At 45.3% G+C, this 19,591-nt stretch overlaps 1 long non-coding RNA gene across 1 annotated transcript in view; it reads left to right on the top strand.

Annotated features, from left to right (window-relative positions):
• The first annotated feature begins 1,251 nt into the window (after positions 1–1,251).
• The window catches only part of LOC309335106, a 107,230-nt gene continuing 88,890 nt past the window's right edge, over positions 1,252–19,591 (top strand). Inside the window, exon 1 of the long non-coding RNA XR_014153347.1 lies at positions 1,252–2,009. This is a non-coding gene — a long non-coding RNA (uncharacterized lncRNA). The remainder of the gene's footprint in view (positions 2,010–19,591) is intronic.

Genomic DNA, 19,591 nt, shown 5'->3' with positions numbered 1-19,591 from the left:
ATTTGCGGGGCATAGGAATTTGTTCATCCCCCCCCCCAATATAGTCTCGCTCCCCACAAGGTCTGAGGGACCCTGGGTGTAAAATGATCCCTAAAACAAAAGTCTGCAGAGTGCCCAACTGGAAACTGTATGGATGAGAGGAAATTTGGGGGAAAGCTTTGTGTCCCCCCCCCCAAGAAAACTCAGAGAGATGCTAGTGTTTTGCTCATTCTTTAATTGTAAGAGTTTGAAGATAATAGCATCCATCCCTTTATTTCTCTGTCAGAACATGAATGGGGGGAGGGATTCTTAAATATAATGGTCAAGAAGTTAAAATAAGAGAGAGGCTAAAATATTTTTGTTTATTTTTGTATTTTATCTTATCTCCAAAACCCTGCCCTTCAACGTGAAATTACTCAGGGTGGATCACAGCAGACAGCACCACACAAAACCAATCATTAAAAAAAAAAAATAGTATATGAGGATTGCCTTAAAGTTCTATTCAGTCGATCCATTGAAATCAATTGACCTAAGTTAGTCATGTCCATTAATTTCAATAGGTTTACTGTGAACACAGAAACATTGAATAAAACAGAATCTGTAATTCAGCATATTTATTAAATGTACTTTTTTTTTTTAAAAAAAGCCAATTTCTAACTTGTACAAATAAAGTAAGTACTCCTTGCATTCTGCACTATTTTAGATTCGTGTAGTCCCCAAAAGACTAAAAAATTCATCCAATTCCTATGAATTATAGGAATAAGACCAACAGGAAATGGGACCAGCAGTCCCCGTTCTAAATGACTTCGCTGTGCCCCGCACATGAATGGGGTACAAAAACGGCGCTAGTACTGCTGCGTCAAGGACATAGCGTGACGTCAGAATTGCGGTAGTTTTTTTTCGTGTGCCCGGTGCATAAATTCGCTTAGCCGCACAGCCCAGGTGCATGCTTACTCACAAGTAAGCCCCGTTGTGGTTATGTTGCATTTCATTATCTATCTATCTATCTATCTATCTATCTATCTATCTATCTATCTATCTATCTATCTATCTATCTATCTATCTATCTATCTATCTATCTATCATCATCACGTTTAAATAACGAAGTATATAAACTGGAAAGTGGCGAAAGAGGGAGGGACGGAGGGAGAGGAAAAACTACGACTCCCGTGATGCTCTCTGCCTCGGCTTGCCGCAGTCGAGCGAGCCTGCGGCTGCGGAGTATATAAAAGCAGGCATGGCTCGAGCCCGGGCAGTGGGAGGGAGGTGGGCAGGGCGTGCGTTTGCCTGGTTCGCGGCGAGAGCGCGTCTCCTCCGGAGCTGCTGCTTGGGCTGCGCTCGGCCGGCGGGGTCCGGCAGGAGGGGCATGGCTAAGGTGGGGGTGGACCTCTCGGCGCCTCCTCGCTGCGAGGCGAGCCGCTCCGGGATCCCGCGAGCGGGCTGCTTCTTCCAGCCGCTTTCTCTCCCGGGTGCCTGGATGCGCTGGGAGCTGCTCTCGCTCTTTTGGGGCTGGCCCGGAGAGAGACAGAGAGCGCGCGCCTCGCCGGGCACAAATCGCGGAGGATCGTGCGCATTTCTCGGCTGGCTGCTGCAGGTCGGCAGAACCCCTAAACCCCGAGTGTCTGCAAAGGGTGGGATGCGGGTTATTGTGGCCCCCACGACCTGGACGCATCTTCCCCGTTGGACAAGGAAGGACCCCGCTGCGTTGGATTTATGCCTCCGGGATGTTCAAGCATCGCCCTTCCGGGAAGAGGGCATCTGCTGGAGAGGAGGGAAGATGCTGGCAAGAACACCTGGGAGAACCTGGCCCCTTGGTCTCCCTCGGGCCTGGATTATTGTGGTACCTCTGCCTCGCAACGATGGTTTTTGCGCACCCCGGTTAGGCTTGGACACCTTTGCCTGACGCAAAATCCGGTGCGTTTTGGAGCTGATCTGCTTGGTGCCCTCTCCGTCCCCGCCTTCATATTTGGAATATAATTCTTGCTGCGCTTTTCGCAGCAGCCTCTCTCCACATGGGGGATGCCCTCCAGGTAAGTTTCCTGCTTGCCCTCGATTGCTTTGGATTCTCTGGGAAGCGGTGGCGTGAGGGTGAGGGGCAGCTGGTGCTCTTCGTCTTGGCATCTCGGTTCCAACGTGGATGATGGAGCGCTTTCTGTTGTTATTGGTTTTTAAACAGTTCTGCCAGTGATTGTTTTACACGTACCACCAATGTGTATGGATGTACGTGATGCTCTTAAGGAGACATCGCCAAACTGGGAATAATAAGCGGGCGAATCCCCAGCACTGTGATGAGGGTGAGCGTAAAAATCATTCCCCTTTCTCTCCCTATCGCGTTCCGGGAAGTTTCGCTTTATTATCGCTTTGCATTCAGGGCCCGTTACTTGAAGGCTTGTATTAGCGAGGGAACAGCGCCCACCCACCGCAGGGAAGCTCCAGGCAGCCCGCAACCCGGTGAGATGGAGCCGCGAATGGATACAGACGAGCCTTGCGCGCGGCGCCCTGACGGGTGCAATTCTGGGGTGTTTTGCTTGGGGGTGTCGAGAAAAAGCGGCGAGGCGAGCGAGTCATGTAGGAAATGGCATCTGGGGAGAGGAAGTGCATTATGTGCCTGGCGGTGGGTGTGAGGATAAAACGCACCTGTCCTTTGGGGGAAAGTCCTGTGCAATGTGTGTGGCTTATCCGTGCACATAATTCAAAAGTGTTCATATTTTTTTGGGGGGGGGAGAACCTTGCATAATATTTCCTTCTTCCTTATTTTTCAAAAATAAGATCTAATAAAAAGCATGCATGTACAGTACTGGAGTTGTTGGAACGGTCATGTCCTGTTATGCAGGTGGGCGAGCCCAGTGGCTTGATCACAAAGCCTTGCAGTTCTTCCGTAGATGCACACATGCAGTACTTTGTCTGCTTGTTCCCCCAACACAAATTTTGGTTGTGCCTCCTTTTGCAACACGGGTTGTTTTTTTTCAGTCTCCTGTGCCTCCTTATTTTGTCCCTGGGGGCACAGGTGCTGTTAACCTTGCTCTGTAACTTAATACTGAGTCCTTCATCTGTGTAAATGGGCTCTAATGGTTTGCTTTAGGCTGCTCTCTTCTATATAATCAGCCTTTGTTTTCATTAGGGTAGCCAATATGCTCCTTGTTTTTCTTCCTTCCTGGGTGCCTCTCTGATCTCCGGAATTTCTTCCCACTAGGACATATTTCATGCACCCTCTAGCCAGGGTGTGCAAAGCTAGAATTCCCTCCTCAGCCTTCCTCTGTGTTTCAGTGACTCACCTGCCCAAGAGGCAGAGGCAGTTTATCTTGTTCCCTGACAGCACTACTAGCTCCACGGTGAGGTTTGCCGACCCCTGTGCTTGTACAGGGATGCTACACACTGCCTCACCACCGCAGCCTTTTTATAGAGCTCTTGTGGGAACTGGTGCAATCTTGTCGCCCATGAATCTTATTTATGGCAAGAATGCCTTAAACCACATTTCTTAGCTTGACAAGGATCTTGGATCGAATGTCTCTTTTGCACTGCTCCCCTTCCTTTCACCATCACTTGTGCCTGTTCTTGCTTCTGGGAGCACATTAGCGAAACTGGATTTGAATGATCTTATAGGAGCCATTTGCTCCCAAGGCAGCGCCAAATGTCCGTTAGATATGCATAAACATGTTTTAGTCTCTTGCAGTGGTGTGAATGCATTTCCATCCTCTCAGATTTTTTTACATTTGTCGTCTCCCAAGACAGAGCATTTATGTTTTCAGTGATGGTGGAGAAGTCAGTAGAGCTGACTGGCAGGAAGGTCATAGGAGGTTAGATACGAGGAAGAACATCCGAATCATTCAAGATTAGTGCATGGTTTTCTTTGTATGGCAGATAGCTCATCCAACTCTCAAAGCTCACGTGTCTGAGATTTCAGCCTCTGCAGGAATGCACTCATTTGGGAAGTGTGTAGACTACCTTGAAGGAAAGGTGGTGTAGAAATGTAAAAAATAAAAGGGTCTGCGTTGTCGGTGTAATCTTTTAGGCAGTTCCAGCATGATAGTTTCCTTTCCATCACTATACTAATTTGGGGGGGGGGATTGGAACATCATTTCTGGTATTTCAACTGCAACCTTATAGTGAAAATGAATGAGGCTCACGTTGCCACACAAGTACTTGAGCAATGGAAATCAATGTTAAAGAAACTGTAGGATCATCTCTGTGTGTTTCATCATGAGGGAGATGAAACTTCTGGCAGAGCTATGATGGTCTTTGCCTTGGCATAGGGATTTGGGCAAGCTAACATCATTTTAAAAAAAAACAAACGGGATCCAGTGGTGACACTGGAACCTGCACGTTGTTGCAGTTTGTGTGATGTGACCATTAGCTTGTTATGTTAAATACAAAAACAAAATTCTATGTTTGAGCACAAGCATACAGCAAAAGCAGAATGCCTAACTCTGAATATACATTCATTCAGATGCATATTCTAATAAATATGCATTCATTCTGATATATATTGCAGTAAAGGTTTATCATCCATACATGGTTCTGTAGCAGCAATATCACACACACACACACACACACATACACACACGGGTTTATAGATTCAATCTTTCTCATGGGAATTCGAGTGGTGCTATCAGTTTTATTTCCTTCTTGTCTGTGAATTGCATTCACTCTGACATTGTAGAAGCCTTTCTGCATGTGTGTGCATGCTCATAACCTCACGTCAACTCTCGGCGAAATATATTATCTCCTTTCTTATTTTGCTTCTGTAAATAAAGGCTACACCCCTCTGGTCCTGTGTTGGACAATTACAAAGGGATCGGGGCAAATCCTTTTCTAAAACAGCTAGCATAAAATATGTTCTGGAAATGACGCAAGAAGCGAATCTTCTGGACTTTAGCCTGGGTGCTGTGTTTAAATTCTCCCCTTTTCAAATGGGTGTATCATACAAACTATGGTGTTATTCTTTAGCAACCATCACTTGGGTTCAGCAACATTTCTGGACAGTAATATCTTGCTATCCCACCAGCCTGGGGTAGTTTTAAGAAAGGTAATCAACAGCCCTGTAAGCACTTGGGAAAATATACCCCAAAGCAGTGCTGTTTTTCTAGAAAAAGAGGTGCTGGCACTCACAATGAACACCTTCCTTGTTCTCTTATAAGGGCAATGACTCCCACCTGAGAGGTGCCGGTACTGAGTTCAGGTGACTTCTGGCTGAAAAAAAGCCCTGCCCCCACAAATGAATATTCAGGTAACTTGAGAAAATAAAGAAAGCCAAACAAACAAACAAACAAACCAACAAACCCCAAAACACTTTCTCTCCATTTATTTTTGTTGCTATTGCTCATTTTCTTCCCTAATGTAGCCCTCACAATGCAAGCTTTGTTCAAGTTCCATTCATCTCCTCGCCACCCCAATTCAGCCTACAAATGTGTGTGACTAAAAGGACACCCTTCCATAACTGCCCCATGTCTCACATCTTTGACAAACTGCCTGTTAGCCTGCAAATAGCCTATGCTATTTGAAGGTGTAGTGCTGAGAGGTGAGTGAGGCAAACCATCCACACCACTGCTGATGCAATATGCAGTGCTGTTGGTCATAGAATCGTAGGGTTGGTAAGGAATGTTGGAAATGTAAAGAAAAGGAAGGGAATTTTTATCACATGTGGTGGAAGTGCAGTAAGGTAAAAGCTTACTGGGACAGTGGTACCTCGGGTTACAGATGCTTCAGGTTACAGACTCCACTAACTCAGAAATAGTACCTCGGGTTAAGAACTTTGCTTCAGGATGAGAACAGAAATCACGCGGCGGCGACGTGGCAGCAGCGTGAGGCCCCATTAGCTAAAGTGGTACCTCAGGTTAAGAACAGTTTCAGGTTAAGAACGGACCTCCAGAACGAATTAAGTTCTTAACCCGAGGTACCACCGTATAATGAGTTAAAGATAATGTACAAAAATACATTTGTTAAAAAACCAGAAGCATTTTTATTGGGGATAATAGGTGAGAAAATCCTGAAGAAAGACTAAAGGCTGTTCAGATATGCAACAACGGCAGCAAGGATTTTATTAGCTCAAAAATGGAAGCAACGTGAGTTACCAGCGATTCAAGAGTGGCAAATGAAGATGATTGAATATGCAGAGTTGGCAAAGTTGACCGGGAAAATCCAAAACCAGCGGGTTCAAACATTCCAAAAAGACTGGAGTAAATTTATATGACATTTGAAGGATAATTGTAAACATTTAATAACACTAGCAGGATTGACTTAAGAAACTTGTAATGTTGAGGTTATGTACTTTTTGACATATTTATTTAAAATTTGATAATTGAGATGGATATAATGTAAACAGGAAAAAATAGAAATGCTGTGAAATAGAAATAGTTAAGGTAACCATGAGGTGGGAGGGAAGTTGATAGCTCCTTTGAGCAAATAACAAGCCGAAAAATATAAAAGCACTGTAATAATAGATAATGAAAAATTCAATAAATATAATGGGGGTGGGAATAGAACTGTAGAGTTAGAAGGGACCACAGGGGTCATCTAGTCCATCACCCCTGCAGTGCAAGAATCTTTTTGCCCAGTGGAGGCCTTGAACCCACAACCCTGAGGTTAAGAGTGTCATGCTCTACCTATTGAGCTATCCCAGAAGAAGAAGATGAAGAAGAAGAAGAAGAGGAGGAGGAGTAGTTTGGATTTGATATCCCACTTTATCACTACATGTACCCTAACACATCTCAAAGCAGCTAACATTCTCCTTTCCCTTCCTCCCCCACAACAAACACTCTGTGAGGTGAGTGGGGCTGAGAGACTTCAGAGAAGTGTGACTGGCCCAAGGTCACCCAGCAGCTGCATGTGGAGGAGCGGAGACACGAACCTGGTTCACCAGATTACGAGTCTACAGCTCTTTACCACTAGACCACACTGGCTCAGAAGAAGAGGGATTAATGTCCTTAACTTATGTCATGTGTACAAAGCCTCTGTCCGTTTGCGACAAGACCTGACTAACATTCTACGCTCTTCTTGAGCCAGAAATGGCTGTTCCAGAGCCTTGCCCTAACCTGCTTCTTAAAATATATCCCCTTAACAATATTTGCATAAATGGAAATGAGCAATTTCAGCATTTGGTTAAGTATATCTTGTGTAAATTGCACATGAAGCTGCAAATGGTTCATTAGCATTTCATAGATCTGTATGGTTTTCAAATCTATGTAAGCAAACCCCAAACAGATGTTGACATTGTCATGGGAAAGTTGTACAGACTTTCTTAACTCTGTTTAGGAAAACTTGTTATGGGTGAAGCAGCTGAAGAGATAAAAAGTAAGCAAAGCAATGTTTGTTAAGCAAACTTTCATACAAAGAGGGAGCTTCTGAGTTATGTGGTGCTTTTAATCGCAAAACTCATCAGATATCCTTGGTTGATTTTGGATGTCTCTTTGATGCATAACGCAATGTAACGTAGTAAAATCCTTAGCCCTTGTTTCCTGTTGTGAAGAACTTGACTTTTTAATGAGTCCAGGTGTGTTGAGTTAAAGGAAATACAGAAAAGCTATTGGGAGGATCTTTTTTGTATCTGTGAAAGTTTTGGGTCTTTGGAGCTACTTCAAACACTGTTTCCTATACAAAAGGCACTTTTGATAATCACATTCACACAACAAAACAGAGCTGTGTCCGGATTGTGGGAAAGCTGCAAATGTTCTCTAGATAGGAAGCTAGACCTATCTAAAACTTGTTCTAAAATACAGGCATTCTAGGGTGTTGCCTCTTCATCCACGGGCATCTAGAAGAAATCTCTGCAAAGGGATTCCTAACAGTGTAAGTGACACACTGCAGTACAAGGAGAAATGTTAGACCTGCAGTGTGAATTATATAGATAAACGAAGTCAAGGAGTACCATCATGTATAGCTGCTCAGCGGAGTTGTGGAAGAGTGGACAATCCTTGTGTCCTTTTCCCAATTTGCCTTTTGGGATTCTAGAACAGGGATGATCAAAGTTGTGCAATTTTATTTTATTTTACTAGATCCATGAGATTCATAAGGCAGGTTTCTGTTCTGAATTTAAGGATCCTGAGCCCAGGGATTTGCTCTGAGCACTAGAACTTGATTTGAACTCACTGGCCTTCCACACAAAATTTTGTTTCTGTCATTGATAAACAAGTAATCATCATCATCATCATCATCATCATAATTTATTTATACCCCACCCATTTGGCTGGGTTTCCCCAAAGATTAAAAATACATTAAACGTAAGACATTAAGTGGGAGCCAAACCCTTGCCCATCTTCTTCAGATCATCCAGAGACCTTCTGCCCATCCGATCTTGAACACTACAGTATAGCTGCCGTTCTTGACTTTTATCCATAGTGCTGATGGGGAGGGGCTTCATGAGGAGTTGGCTTCTGATTCCATATGTCTGGGATGGGGAACCTGTAGCCATCCAGATGTTGCTGGACTACAGATCCCAGCACCCTTTGTCATGGGTTTCCCATGCTGCACACCTGTAGTGCATTGGTTAGGCTAGTGCTGTCATTGCCACTATCTGTCACAGGCACATGATGTTGGAGTGAAGCATTTTAGCCAAGCAGTGCTGAAAACAAATGCTGTGTTTTGAACAACATCCACAACTTGGCTCTGCTGATTCTTGCTCCTTTCTCTTTCTTTTAAACCCTGTTTGCACTATACATTTAAAGCAGTATCATACTTTGGGGTTTCCCCCCGATAATCCTGTGGACTGTAGTTTGTTAAGGATGCTGAGAGTTGTTTGGAGACCCCCATTCCTCTCACAGAGCTACCAGGTTTAATAGTCAACTCCTCTCCCAGGGAACTATGGAAATTGTAGCTCTGTGAGCACAAGAGGGCTCTTCTTGTTAGCATCTAGAGGTCATCCTTGGTCTAGAGTAGACCATCCTAGCTAGGTGCCTTAAAAATTACCTCCCTGGCCTGGCTGTGGATTGGAAAGAAGGCAGTTGATTGGCAGGGGAAGTTACTTTCTGGCAGGTTCCAGGCCTAATACAGATGGATGCCAACATCATCTCCTTTTCTGTATGTCTCTTGTAAAGACATGAACACCTTTGCAAGGGTGTGAAGACATCTCCTTCCCATCAATGCCCCCTGGTGTGTACAGAAGCAGAAAGCAGGCTGATGTGACCAGCTGGGGAGGAAGAGATATGAAATTCAGGTGGGGGAAACAACTTCACTGTGCTGTGATGTGAACACACCCTTTTCTCCTGCCGTAAAAGGTGCTTGCTGTGGATTGCGACCTGTATTCCATACTGCCTCCCTGGTGCTCTGGCGATAATATCGTACTGGTAATCCCACACAGGGGATGAGAAGGGGAAAATGAGTCCCTGACTTTGAGTTTGTGCGTCGCTGCCAGTTTGCTCCATTCTCCAAATCCACTCCTCAATCACGTAAATTAATTAATTTTAGCATAAGACATTAGATATTTGGGGAGTTGCTTGTACTGGATTTTACTCACAGAAGACCCACTGACATTAACATTAAAACTTAGTTGAATGCCACCCATTATATTTCCCCCCTTTTAGAAACAGCCAAAGGGGGGCGGGAGGCTTATGCGCCTTGTGTGTGGTCTAAATTTTAGAAAAGAAATGAAACTTTCAGAATAATTTGGTGAGAGTTTCATCCATGCATGGAAGCAGGTTCCCCATGCAGGTGTATTGTGATATACCTTTGGACCTTCTTGAATTGTCTGGATGCTGCTGCTGCTGCCTCTGGGGTTGTAGGATTCTTAGCAGCTTTTAGCCAAAGCATCAATTGACTAAAATCAGATGACTACTGTAATTCAATTTGTAAGTTAATAAAGTCATGGATCCAAGGGGGGGGGGTGAACGGGACAAATAGTATAACATAGTAAGAGGAATGGGCAACTAGAGCAAGTGGAGAAACAGACAATCACAGTACACTGGTTCTGTTCCAGTATCCAGCTGTCAGATTCCAAGGCAATGCATAGTTTGTTCACAGTAATTCCTCCATCACTGAATGTGTTCTGACAATAGACAGAATTAGCTGGAATACAGACTGTTTTTTTCCCTTTTCCCCAGCTGTGGCAGCTGGTATATTTTGTACCACAATAAAGGTTTTATCATCCAGCTTTGGCAATCTCTCTTAGACCTGAACTTCACATTCCATTGCAATGTTTTCACTGTGCTTTCAGATGTACACGTAGAAGCTTTAAACATTCAGCATTCAATATGTTTCTTTAGAAAAGCATAGCTGTCCTTGTTTGGTTTCTCAAGTCTGGGATAAGCAAAGGTACCTTTTAATTGTGAAGGAACAGTGGTGTTCATGGGAAGTATTCACAATAACCCTCTTTCTCATTCTTGCTTGACTTAAATCTGGTATGAGAATTTGTACCTACATCTCCATGGTCCAAGTCGGACACTTTATTCATTGCACCACACCAGTTATTACATTACTAATATATATATATTAATTTATTGCATTTATTATGCATGGTTTTTTCAAGCTGCTCCATGGTGTATTCACTATTCTTTTTTCCAAGGAGCCTTTGAGATAAGCATCGAATCTGTAACCTTTCTTAGAGTCACCCTTGTTGAGTGGAGATTTCAACCTGTTTGGTCCTAGCCCAAGGATAGGGAATCTGCAACCCTCCAGATGTGGGTTGCAATGTCCATTATCCCTGATCTGTGGCTATGCTGGCTGAAGCTGATGGGAGATGGACTCCAGCAACATCTGGAGGGGACCCCTGCATTACACCGTCCCTCAGTATACACTCATCCTTCTGGCAGGTTAATTTTTAATTGTCAAGCTTTCATAGCACATTTATGAATGTATTATAACAGGACCTAAAATAGTTGGCCATGCATTCTGTAACTTCTAAACAAAGTTGATCAAGTTGATCAACTTCCCTAGTAGCTGGAGGCAAGGAATGACCTCTTGACTGCCTCCTGGGATGTCCTGAACTGTGCATCTTTTGAGTACACTGTTCAAGATACCTGATGATGGCTCATTCTTGAAAAGTATAATCTCTCCAGTTATCTTTTGAGTTCCCTTTACTCACCTGTTAGTGAGTCAGATCACACACCTATAAGCATTTTATTCAAGGCTTGCTTGGGTAGCCTTTGACATTGATAGTCGGTACTATATGTTAAGAACTGTGAATATTTGTGATTAAGTGCATGTAATTCACAGAATCATATAATTGTAGAGTTGGAAGGGACCCTGAGGATCATCTAGTCCAACCCCTTGCAATGCAGGAATATGCATCCTCATATGGGGATTGAACCCACAACCTTGGCATTATAAACACCATGCTCTAATCAACAATTGAGCTATCCAGTCGGCTATTATTATTGAATATTTCTGAACGTTGTGTGTTGGCCTTCCAAAGTAAAAATATGTGGACTATGATACATCTAATATAGGAAGGCAGAAACCTGTTGCCCTCCAGATGTTGCTGGACTACAACTCCCATCATCCCTGACCATCAGGTCATGCTGGCTGAGGCTTATGGGAGTTGTAGTCCAATAGCAACTGAAGGGCCACACAGATTCACCATCCTTGCTGTGTTTCCCAAACTTGGGTCTCCATCTGTTTTTGGACTAAAGTTCCCATCATCCCTGACCACTGGCCCTGCTAGCTAGGGATGATGGGAGTTGTGGTCCCAAAACATCTGGAGGGCCGAGTTTGGGAAATCGTGCTCTAACCTGTTGGACAACTAGTTTATCTAGGCTGCTACTTCATAAAAGTGAGCACCAGTATTTAGAGGAGGTAGAGCTGGAATTTATAGTCAAATCTCAGTTTAAGTTTAGGTGCAGATCATGGTTCAAAGGAGCCTAGGCAGTGTACTCCTAAATCTCAATCCTTGCCATAACCTAGTCAGTTTCCAGTGGCATGCACTGCGCCAAACACCAGTATACTGCCACAGGACAGAATGTATTCAGTAATGGTTGGGTTTTTGTTTTGTTTTTTACCAAAAAAGTACTGTACTGGCCCAAGAAATGTTGCTTTAGAATCATAGAATCATAGAATCATAGAGTTGGAAGAGACCACAAGGGCCATCGAGTTCAACCCCCTGCCAAGCAGGAAACACCATCAGAGCACTCCTGACATATGGTTGTCAAGCCTCTGCTTAAAGACCTCCAAAGAAGGAGACTCCATCACACTCCTTGGCAGCAAATTCCACTGTCGAACAGAAATGTTGTTGCTTTAAGTGGAGTTCAAATGTCAACACTTTGAAACATCACCCTGTACCATTCAAGCAGCAGTTCTTGCCTTCATCTATTCTCCCCTCTCACATTCAAAGGTAGCAGACTTGTGCGCACTTACCTGGGAGTAGAACTTATTTTTTGAGCAGATCAGCACAGGATTTTTCTGTGTATTTCTTCACACCCACACTCCTGTTCCATCTCTCTCCCTGAAAGTTGCCAAAGTTGCTTGCCAGATGTCGGCAGGACTCCAGCTCTCATCAGCCCCCACCCAACGTGGCCAAAGGTCAGGGATGATGAGGGCTGGAGTCTAGCAACATGTGGAGGCCCGAGGGTTAGACACCCCTGATTTCAGAGGGAACTTTGCTACACAATAGGCCTATTCTGGCATTACACTAATGGATGAAACCAATGGAGGAGGGGAGCTGTGCCAGCTAGCTCCGCCCTGGTGCTGTGTAGACAACACCTGTAGTAAGAGAGAGGGAGCCTCATGCATACAGTTCTGCAGGTTTTTGTGTGCCTGAATAGCTTCAGTGTGATCTGGAACCTGAATGTACCTGAATGTGGTACTAAGTCAATGTGTGCACCATTAGGGGAACAGCTCCACATTACCTGTGTTGATATAGCATTATTATTATTATTATTATTATTATTATTATTATTATTATTATTAAAATTGATATACAGTGGTACCTTGGGTTAAGAACTTAATTCATTCTGGAGGTCCGTTCTTAACCTGAAACAGTTCTTAACCTGAAGCACCACTTTAGCTAATGGGGCCTCCCGCTGCCACTGTGCTGCCGCCGCACAATTTCTGTTCTCATCCTGAAGCAAAGTTCTTAACCCGAGGTACTATTTCTGGGTTAGCGGATTCTGTAACATGAAGCATCTGTAACCTGAAGCATCTGTAACCCGAGGTACCACTGTACTGCCCTTCATCCAAATATATCAGGGCGGTTTACAACATTAAAATACAGGGGGAAAGCACAAAATAAACAGTTAAACAAAAGCAAAACACACTCAAAAGGCCATAGAATATTCATCAGCCAAAGGCCTGGCTGAAAAGGGACATTTCTATAAATATTATTATTTTCTTACTGCCCTTTGAAGCAGAAAATCCCCTTAGTTCCAGTGAGGGCTCAGAAAAGCAAAGCAAGAACATGCCCTATACCAAAATCAGTCCATTGGGCTAGATGGACCAATGGACACTGGCGGAGGAATGGGGGGAGCGCACCGCCCCTGGCACCATCGGGGAGGGGGTACCATCATGGCTGCCCCCCTGACGCATGCCACGCACCCTCCAACCGTGCCGGTGCCACACCTCCGCGGGCGGTGTGCCACGCCCCTGGGACGTGGGCCACGCCCCTGCAGGTGGCGAGCCACACCCCCAGGACGCGCACCACTCCCCCAAATGTGCTTTACGCACCCACAGGCAGCATGCCACGCCCCCACCTGCTCCACCATGCCAATGGGTGAACTAACTGGCATCAATCTCCAGGCTAGGAGGATAGGGCTCATATGTCCCACCTACCCTTTGTGGAAACATTTGGGTGGGATGTAGGAGAAGCTGCAACATCAGTCAGTAGAGCATGAGACTCTCAATCTCATGTTGGGCAAAAGATTGCTGCATTGCGGGAAGTTGGACTTGATGACCCCCAGTGGTCCGTTGCAGTGGTCTGTGATTCCTATCATTGTACAGTGGTACCTCGGGTTACAGATGCATCAGGTTACAGACTCCGCTAACCTGGAAGTAGTACCTCGGGTTGCTTTGCTTCAGGATGAGAACAGAAATCGCATGGCAGTAGCGGGAGGCCCCATTAGCTAAAGTGGTGCTTCAGGTTAAGAACAGTTTCAGGTTAAGAACGGACCTCCAGAACGAATTAAGTTCTTAACCCAAGGTACCACTGTAATGCTGTGTTTGTGTGTGAAAGACAGAGAGAGTGATGGTAACAGATTTAGCTGTTGGGAACTAGATATCCTAGGTTAAGCTTTTTTCTCTGTGGAAGCAGGGACCATCCCAAACTGGAGAAACTTTTACCGCCAACTGGGAGTCCAAGCCATCTCTTCTTCAAATTCCTACGTAATCTAGGGAAACTAAGTGCCTTCTTCAGCTGAAAGGGTTGTGGGGTCCACCTGTCTTGTTTTAGCATTGGAGGACAATATTTGATTAGCCCACAGCTGGAAGTGGGATTATTTCTCTGTTAACATTTTCCCAGAGCCCTCTCATCCAGCTTCTTATAGATTTCAAGTAGGCTCGGTTTTTAAAGAAAGTAGTTTCTTCTGGACACACAAACAGAGGGGCTGGTGGGTGGGGAGGATGGTAGAAAACCCTCTGCTTAGAGTCATGAATGAAACTCTTTCTTTTCCACCTACTCCCTCCCTCCCACCCCCCCGCCACCGGCCACCCGAACCTCATTTAATGCTTCCTAAAAATGTATGGTGAGGGGAGGCCCCTTTTATAACTTATTCAATTGTTCCTTAAAGAAAAGGAGGAGAAATCCTTCTAAAAGGAGGGGAATGTGTTCCCCCACTCCCAGTCAGCATTTGGTGTCTTTAAGGCCTTGCTCTATTGTAAGTCCAGGACAGAGACCCTTCTGTGAGGGCTGGTTGGGATCTCTTCACCAGATTCCCCCCTCCCGCCTCATCTCAACAAGCCCCCATTCTCTTCTGAAGAGGGTCCCTCTGTCTAACGCCAAGTAACTCTTAGGGGAGCATTTATCCTCGGGCACTTTCCTCACAAAGCTCACTGGAGTGTCAAATAAACTCGTTCAGACCTGCAAAAGAGAGGACAGAGGGTGCCGGTGGCTGGGGGGGGGGCGGGGAGGAAGAGAGGGGAAGGGAGAGAAACACACACAAAACCCCCTTTATTTTCACCCCTGCAGGGAAACAAATACAGACTTTGTGCTGGAGAGTAGCAATCTTAACAAAACAGAGTAGTGTGTGTACTAATATCCCAATAATGGAATGGTTGGTTACGCTCCCCTGTACGATAGCAGTGGATAAATTTGTCGGACAAGCCATAAATCAAGACTTCTTTCTTTGTGTAGCTGGTTGGCAAGGCTGAGCAAAGATTGCGGCTGCCACCACAGAGGTGGCTTGTGTGTATGTGAATTGAGTGTTATCTGTTTTATTTGGGGAAGAGGGAGCTGGAAAATGACTTGTAGCTTTAGCGTGTCTTTTCTTTCCCTCCTAGCCCCCGGCAACCCCACCCAAAACCTGATGGAGAGAAGGACTATGGAGTCAAAATTCGCCGTCTGCCTTTTTATACTGAAGTATGCTGTATGGTGGGACGCGGGTGGCACTGTGGGTTAAACCACATCGCCTAGGACTTGCCGATCAGAAGGTCAGCGGTTTGAATCCCCGCGATGGGCTGAGCTCCTGTTGCTTGGTCCCTGCTCCTGCCAACCTAGCAGTTCGAAAGCACATCAAAGTGCAAGTAGATAAATAGGAACCACTCCGGCGGGAAGGTAAACGGTGTTTCCGTGTGCTGCTCTGGTTCACCAGAAGTGGCTTAGTCCTGCTGGCCACATGACTCAGAAGCTGTATGCCGACTCCCTCGGCCAATAAAGTGAGATGAGCGCCGCAACCCCAGAGTCAGCCACGACTGGACCTAATGGTCAGGGGTCCCTTTACCTTTATGCTATGTGGTGATTGATAGGAATACAGTGGTACCTCAGGTTAAGTACTTAATTCGTTCCGGAGGTCCGATCTTAACCTGAAACTGTTCTTAACCTGAAGCGTCACTTTAGCTAATGGGGCCTCCTGCTGCTGCTGCGCCGCCGGAGCCCGATTTCTGTTCTCATCCTGAAACAAAGTTCTTAACCTGAAGCACTATTTCTGGGTTAGCGGAGTCTGTAACCTGAAGCGTATGTAACCCGAGGTACCACTGTACTTCCTTGGGTTGCTTTATATCTTCCTTGGGTTGCTTTATATGTAAAGTATTGCACTTGGGCAAAAAAAATGAGAGGGACAAATACAAGATGGGTGACACCTGGCTTGAGAGCAGTACATGTGAAAAGGATCTAGGAGTCTTGGTTGACCACAAACTTGACATGAGCCAACAGTGTGACGCGGCAGCTAAAAAAGCCAATGCAATTCTGGGCTGCATCAATAGGAGTATAGCATCTAGATCAAAGGAAGTAATAGTGCCACTGTATTCTGCTCTGGTCAGACCTCACCTGGAGTACTGTGTCCAGTTCTGGGCACCACAGTTCAAGAAGGACACTGACAAACTGGAACGTGTCCAGAGGAGGGCAACCAAAATGGTCAAAGGCCTGGAAACGATGCCTTATGAGGAATGGCTAAGGGAGCTGGGCATGTTTAGCCTGGAGAAAAGAAGGTTAAGGGGTGATATGATAGCCATGTTCAAATATATAAAAGGATGTCACATAGAGGAGGGAGAAAGGTTGTTTTCTGCTGCACCAGAGAAGCGGACACGGAGCAATGGATCCAAACTACAAGAAAGAAGATTCCACCTAAACATTAGGAAGAACTTCCTGACAGTAAGAGCTGTTTGACAGTGGGATTTGCTGCCAAGGAGTGTGGTGGAGTCTCCTCCTTTGGAGGTCTTTAAGCAGAGGCTTGACAACCATATGTCAGGAGTGCTCTGATGGTGTTTCCTGCTTGGCAGGGGGTTGGACTCGATGGCCCTTGTGGTCTCTTCCAACTCTATGATTCTATGATTCTAACCGTTTTGTACTGGTAGCAATACGCAGAACTGTAGCTAGATTGTGGCTGTCTGTGGGTTGGTTTGTAAGGGCATGTTTATCGCTTGATAGCAGCACTGAGTGATAAGGTGCATGTGTGAATGAATCGTCCCACATCCAATACCACATGCATGCATTGATTCTTCTCAGCAGAGCCATCCACGAACACAGTGCTGCCACATACCCAGTGTTCATTGTTAAGTGAACTGACCTACCTCAGATTGCCAGACTACCTCAGAAGGTGGTTAGGCTCTCCTTCCCTACCTGCAAGGGATTCTTTAGCTGTGATTCCTGCATTACAGGGAGTTGGTCTAGATGACCCTTGGGATCCCTCCAAGTCTGTAATTCTGTGGTACTGTGACCTAGGGTCAATCTCCTTTGGAAAGACTAGGGATGAGGAAGGAAAGGGACACTTCATGGCAGAGAAACTTGTCCAATGAGCCCAGTAAAAAGGTAAACGTAAACTTAAAAGACCCCTGGATGGTTAAGTCCAGTCAAAGGCAACTACAGTGGTGCCTCGGGTTACAGACGCTTCAGGTTACAGATTCCGCTAACCCAGAAATAGTACCTTGGGTTAAGAACTTTGCTTCAGGATGAGAACAGAAATCGTGCGGCAGCAGCAGGTGGCCCCATTAGCTAAAGTGGTACCTCAGGTTAAGAACAGTTTCAGGTTAAGAACGGACCTCCAGAACGAATTAAGTTCTTAACCCGAGGTACCACTGTATGGGGTGTGGCACTCATCTCACTTTTCAGGCTGAGGGAGCCAGCGTTTGTCCACAGACAGCTTTCCAGGTCATGACTAAACCGTTTCTGGCGCAACGGAACACAGTGACGTAAACCAGAGCGCACGGAAATGCCGTTTACCTTCCCGCCGCAGCAGTACCTATTTATCTACTTGTACTGGTGTGCTTTCGAATTGCTAGGTTGGCAGGAGCTGAGACAGAGCAACGGAACTGCTGACCTTGGCAAGCCCAAGAGGCTCAGTGGTTTAGACCACAGCGCCACCTGCATCTAGTAACACTCATTGAAGCACACTCAAGTCATGCCTGTCTTTAGGCCTTAAAATCCTCAAGTCACCCCTCATTTCTCGCGGCCCCAAGAGGACTACCTGAGGTGGACAGCAGGTGGATGAGCTCCAGTGTGAGCCAGATGGAAAAACTGAGTGCTGGCAGCTTTTACAAAGCCTGGCTGAGATGATCTGAGACTGTTCCCTGCTATTCCCAAAGCAGAAACATCTGCCGCAGCCAATGTTGGCATGTTTTACTTGTGCAATGGGAGGAGTGGCTGTTGCCTTTTTAAAAAAAGTCTGCTGGGGAAGAATGACAGAAACTCTCAATGGAGAAAAGCAAATGTCCCTTCTTCCCTTGTTTCTCTAGGGCATTGATTCCTGAAATGTGGTACCTTCCCCAAAGGCTAACACTGCCTAGCAATAGGGAATTGGGGAGAGTTGTAGGACAGGAACTAATGGCAGTGGTACATTTTGAAGTGCAGAAGCCTCACTTTAGCCACACACCCATGGATGTTGTTAAAACAGCAACTGAATCTCCACCTACCCATGAGCCACAGTACTTCATACCTAGTTAATAGGGTCAGCTTGACAGCCATAGATTAGTGAGCTGACATGTGTGGCTTAGTGGTTAGCGTGATGGAGTATGACTGGCAGCCTTTAGGTTCACACCTGCCTTTATTTTTTAATTAGAAATGCAAGCTGCTTTGCAATGTACTGGCCACTGTCTAAACTGCTAGGGAAGCACTTTTTTCAAAGAAAAAAATATAGAAGTATCTCGTCACTGCTTGGCGGTTTCCACCATTCCTGTGTTCTAATGCATCGCAAGCAATGCTGCAACTTGAAAGGCTCATTATTACCCCATTCACTTTCCAGCCCAGTTGGAAAACCTTCAAGCTGTGCTCCTTGCTCTGTTCCCCCTTCCATGATTCCGCTGTTTACCTGCAAGCTTCTGACTTGCCTCACATCCCACCTTTTGGATTCCTGAGCCCCACACAGCTCTTCTCAGGAGCGAGAGACAGCAGGCATGGGAGTTGTGAATATGACAGAGGAGAGAGCCTGCTAGCCTGTGGCCAAAATGTAGCCAAAATGTATTCAGAGGCCAAAATAGTCACTATATGTGAGATAACACGGAACATCAGTTTCTATAAAGTCACCATACAAATGGATTTATGCAAAAAAAGTTAATTTTTATTTATTGTATTTATATACCACTGTTTCATAAAATATATATCATAGTGGTCTACAACAATATAAAGACAGAGAACCAAACAATAAAACGCGGGGGGGGGGGCGGTTTTCAGCAGGCATTTGAAAGTTGGCACAGAAGGTGTCCCCTGAATCTCTTTTGGCAGCTTGTTTCCAAAAGAATGGGCTGTTGTCATACAAGCCTCACCAGCTCAGGGAACGACCATTGACACTTCTGCAAATGACCTCACTGTGATTGAGCTGGGATATAAGGTTCCAGACAATCCCTGAGGTACCATGAATCTGAGGTTGTTCAAAAATTCAAATATTCACAGGGAGACACAGCGTATTTCAGCCCTTGTTCGTTATTGTATTTCTCCTGATAATTTAGCACAAGTTTTTGATATTGTGTGATTGCTTTTTGGTTTTGAATTTTAATAATTTTACTTCATATTATCCCACCCTTCTTCTAAGAAGCTCAGTGTGTAACTGGGCCAAGCTCTCCCAGACCTAGTCATGCACTTTAATTCAGGGGTAGCTAGCCTATCTTTGGT

This window comes from Podarcis erhardii, assembly GCF_964252035.2.
Source record: "Podarcis erhardii genome assembly, chromosome: 2".
NCBI lineage: Eukaryota > Metazoa > Chordata > Lepidosauria > Squamata > Lacertidae > Podarcis > Podarcis erhardii.
The sequence above is the reverse complement of the archived record's forward strand: the minus strand, read 5'-3'. Positions and strand labels throughout refer to the sequence as shown.